General features: G+C 38.6%; 1 long non-coding RNA gene across 2 annotated transcripts; it reads left to right on the forward strand.

Annotated features, from left to right (window-relative positions):
• The first annotated feature begins 3,006 nt into the window (after window positions 1-3,006).
• Window positions 3,007-4,154, forward strand: LOC148016406 (uncharacterized). Of its 2 annotated transcripts, none has more exons than XR_015688160.1 (3): window positions 3,007-3,351; window positions 3,736-3,943; window positions 4,066-4,154. It is a non-coding gene; the product is annotated as an uncharacterized LOC148016406 (long non-coding RNA). The 2 variants fall into 2 exon arrangements; XR_015688161.1 differs by having other exon boundaries at window positions 3,008-3,351; window positions 3,754-3,943.
• The last annotated feature ends 861 nt before the right edge of the window (window positions 4,155-5,015 follow it).

Below are 5,015 nucleotides of genomic sequence, written 5' to 3' on the forward strand. Positions count from 1 at the left end.
CCATTTAGTGAATGTGGCACTGACTAGCGTATTTAATACACATGATAGATGTTTGTATTAGACTAGGCAAGTCAATTGCTATATTCTAGAATATACCTAAAAACTTAGGTTTTGATTATTTAAAGGCTTCGTGACAAGGCAAACACAAGTCATTTGAATAATCTCTTGAGCTACTTTTATACTATACAACATCAAACATGCCAAAACCAATACGTAAACTTGTGTAAGTGGTTACTTGCACCAATCTAGCTTTTATTTCTCTTTGATTTTTTCTTTTTAAGATTGATACCAATTTTTAATTTTCCCACTTGCATGAGATTTTGACATGCAAATAATGTTCTAGAACACTTGAAAATTGTTTCCCAAACTAAGTATTGATAAACCTTTGTGAAAAAAAGTAAAAAACCATGCTCGATGGATTTGGATCACTTCACAAAGGATTGTGCCACATCAAGATCTTGTTGAACGTTGTGGGAGTCTCGAAAGTAAAGTGAAAATTCGGTGTCATGTTCTCTTGCCTCCTTGCTTACTTACAAGTATAGCTGCCTTATTGCTAGTCTCTTGAAAGTCTTAGGATCTAAGTGTGACACTACCCCCTACGTGCTACACTTTGTTAGCATGGACAAGATTGTGTATCATATAGAGGTACGGGGCCTGAACAAATCCACCCACATAGTTCTCGCATTCCCCCTACCCTATTTTTTGGAGTTGTAAAATGTAGATATTTGTGTTTCATCTAAATCCATTAACTGTTGGATCAATAATTCTTAGATAACAAAGCTTTAAGATTTGCCTCTCTTGTTAAACTTTCATTGTGCTTTCGACATGTATTTCTTTAGTGGTGGTTCCTTTTATTAGTTGCAAGAAAATTATCTCAAAGTTTTGCTTTTGATGTAACATCATCGCCCCAATAATATTACACCATCACATTGAAGATAGTTTTTAGATTTGAAAACATACATTACCTGTTTTGCCTTCTATTCATTTGGGCTATGGAAATAATATCATTTTGCCATTTGTAACGAAAATGAATATGTTAGTTGCATGTTCTAACATGTTCAATAACAAAATAGGTATGTGAAATGTTGTAGTAGGGTGTGACTCATCTCATTGGACTTGTATTTAATATGCTACGTTCACATGTTGCCAAACTGCTCACCACAATGTGTATAACACAATATATTTCCTTAATTAATGTCATTTGATATTTGTATACTGTATTTAGTGTATTTCTAAAATATATGTGAAAAATAAGTACGAAGAGATTGCACCTAATTACTAGGTCCATTATGCATTCATCAAGGTCTCCATGCATTTCACAAGGTCATTTAGTAGCTTACATGGCTTTATTTATTCATGGCATGGTATTATAATGAACTTCCTTGTCTACAACTGATATGCCAAGGTGCACATGACCATTGTAGCAACTGAAGAACCTTTTATGGAAATCCTTGTTGATGGCCAGACTTTACTATTATTGATCGTATAAACCACCTTGAATGAAATACATTTCCACCATATTCCTTTTATGGCCAACTTACAAATGTCCAAACCACATTGGATCTTTTGGACATGAGCTTCCTCTCGGACTAGTTGTCAAACTTTACTTAAGTGTGGATTGTTTGGCAAAGACTTGTGAGCATAATAACATGAGTAAGCAACCTATTTGTCTCAAAGTCTTATTTATAGCCCTTTCATACATATTTTCTTTATATTTGGTGCTTCAATTGTTATGCAGTTTTTACATGGATTGCCATTTACCCATAAGAAAACCATTTACATACTTAGCTTCGAAGTTGAAGCAATTCATGTACTTAGCAAACCCTATATTTTTCCTTGGAAACAAATATATTTAGTGAACCCTACTCACTCTGCAATGGCAAGTCGATACCCTTTTCAAGAGGCACTTTCTGTAAATAAAATCAAATTGACGACTCCAAATATTATAATATTTGACAACTCCAAATATTATAATTAGAAGGTTTTAATACGTAGATGGGGATTGTTTTAACTCTTTAGTACACTTGTGTTAATGTAGAGGGCCTCATTCATCATATTTGAAATATTGATGCGAAAAAAAGGCATGCAAAGCCTTCAATAATCAATCAATCTTATGATGATATCATTTATAAATAAATATACAAATCCCATAAGAAATTGAAGATAGTGGCTAAAAGAGTCAATATCTTGGTTGGATGTATTTGTTTTAGAACTTGTAGCTTCATCTAAGAAGATAACAATCTTGGAATGAGGCTATCTAATGTATGTGTTTTCTTAGGTCGGCTACATACTCATTCGAGTAGATTTTGGTGTATTACCTCAAAAAGGGGGCTTGGGCGCTTGTGACTTTGCAAAATAATGCATTTATTTGCCTTTGGATGGATGTTATGGACAAATCATCCATCCTTTATCCACCCGAAGGTAGAGCACCATGGAGGCACTCAATTGTTTCAATCCTAAGACTTTCCACAACTCACGTACCCACCCAACCAACCAAGCTGCCACTTGTTGGTGCATAATGCATATTTTTAAGGAATAAAAGTGAAGTGCAAATGCATCATATGACTATGCGTATAAACTTTTCACATACAAGGATCACATGACTCTCTCTCTCTCTCTCTTTTGGGTGAAGGGTAATTGTATTAATTACCAAAACATAATCTCTCTCTCTCTCTCTCTCTCTCTATTTTACATGTAAGATTTATGAAATGATGTAAGGGTGGGTTCAGACTCCATGCTTGGAACTGAAAGAAAGGACACGCTTGTGGACGTGTCTAGTTTCTATTTGCCCTGTAAAATACGTCGCAAAATTTAGCTTTTAAATCAGTTCTGCACTGGTTGGGCCCAATAACATTGGTAAAATGGATTTCACAAGGGTAGAATCCCTACCATTGATCTTCCAACATAGTAGAGCACTCCCACATAACCATTTTGCCAAGGACAACATCGTTGAAAATATGTTGGCTTCCCTTTTAATCTCAACACTCTTGACGGATGTTGGCTGAACCCGCTCTAAGTGATATCTCTCTCTCTCTCTCTCTCTCTCTCACAGTCAGATGATAGATCTCTCTGTCCCTTTCTAGTGTCGCGCACGCGCGAGGGGGAGCCATGGCGGCTCCGTATCTTGAGCGCTCGCTTTCTTCCTCTTCTTCTTTAAGCCAAGAAAGAAAGACGGGAACAGTAGCAAGGAAAACGAAAGCTACAAGTTTTTCAAAATAAAAGAGAGGAAGAAGAAGCCGATCGAAGGAAACGTGGCCGGTTCTCCCATCTCCCGCCTCAGCTAGAAGAAGAAGAAGAAGACGAAGGAGGAAATTCAGAGAAGCAGTACCATAGCCCTCCCACTTCCTCCGGGTACGTCTTGTCATGCCAAAGCACAGCTTCATCGAAACTTGGTGGCCTTTCTTGCTTGTCGGCCTGAAGCCTTCGTTTTCCCCCTTACTTGTCCTTGTTTAAAGCCTGAAACCTTCATTTCTCCGATTCCTTTTTCCACTCTAAAGCCTGAAATTTCTTTTAGTTGTAACGGGGAATCGTATAATATCATTACGGGCCATGTATATTTTTCGTTCACAGCAATACTGATCATGATATTTGCTTTCTCTTTCTAAGAAAGAATTTCCTTTTGTGCTTCCTGTTTAGCTAAATCCTCAGAATTTCTCGAAAGAAAATTTCGCAAGGCTTACGAATCTTCCCTGTTTATTGTGTCTTTCTCTTATTTTGTTTGTATTTTACGTGAAGTGCCGAATTTTTGGTCAGGCAATTTTCTGTACGTACGTCTCAAGCCAGGATATTCTCAGAGAGATGTCCTTTTAATGGTGGGAACTTCTGCGGGCAATTTTGGCCTCCTGTCGAGGTGCATTTTATCAGAAGCACGCTTTTTCCATCGTTGATTTTTAACTTTGTTCTGGTAGCGCAGTGGATTCCCTGATTCTTATCTTTAGCAAGGGCGAGTATCTCTTCATCTAAGGATCTCTTGCTTATGCTTTCTTGTCTCTGGTCTTCCTTTGGTTAGTGTTGCGCTTCATTGTCTATTTGTGGTCTAATTTCATATCATCTGAACTTGCGCAGAGGATCGCAATCATGTCATCCTCGTGAGCACTAGCAGACTTGTTTTTGTAAATAATCTCTTCGCATTATCAGACTCGATCGAGCTCAACGTACGTGATGTCTCACCAATTCTTTCTTATATTTTTATGCTTCATTCATGTGTGTTGAATTTAATCGTCCTGGTGTTTTTAGGTTACACCACATGTGTCTTATATTACAGTTGATCACAATTACAAAGGCCGCACATAAATACATTAGCGAGTGGATATCCTGTAGGAATGAACACACACGCGCGCGCTCACGCGCACACACACACACAACTTATGGTTAAGGTCCTCAATGACATGAATCAGTTAAATCTATGCAGTGCAATGGATTCGCGCTTTCCAATGGGAACAAACCCTACTTACACGTCTCCTGCCTATGTCGAATCTGACCACCACAAACTCATTGGTGTGGCTTACGTAGGATCCTACTATGGAGAAGATGGTGATTTCCACTACGGCCCGGGGTATGAGAACTACACGAGCAGGCAGCTTTATCTTCGAAGTTACAAGTTCAAAAGGGAAGAGAGTCTATGCGACAAGCTGAGGACCTGCATATGCAGATTCAAGGCCGCAGCGTGGGTGGTAGCCTCTGATAACCGGCCTGCCTTGGCCAGAAAAGTTAAACACAAGCTGAAATCCACTACACTCTCACTGAAGGCAGCAGCTGCTCCATTAGGGCTCACTTTACCAAATTGTGTGAGGGTGTCGAGCTGAAAAGGAGAAAACTATAATAACACGCTTGTATGGTAGACCTTAGAATGTCTGTGGGGTTTATCTGCTTTGTTCTCTCCCTTCGGTTTGTCTGGGGTTGTGGATGATGGGCGGGCCTCTTTCTCCTTGAAAGATGAGACCTTGTTAAATGTTTTATCTTTTTACTGTAATGCTCCTACCCAGCTTATTGTGCTCTTTTGGGGAATGTTTACA

The sequence above is a fragment of the Lygodium microphyllum genome, chromosome 23, assembly GCF_053477565.2.
Source record: "Lygodium microphyllum isolate KBCC chromosome 23, Lygodium_microphyllum_v1.1.10, whole genome shotgun sequence".
NCBI lineage: Eukaryota > Viridiplantae > Streptophyta > Polypodiopsida > Schizaeales > Lygodiaceae > Lygodium > Lygodium microphyllum.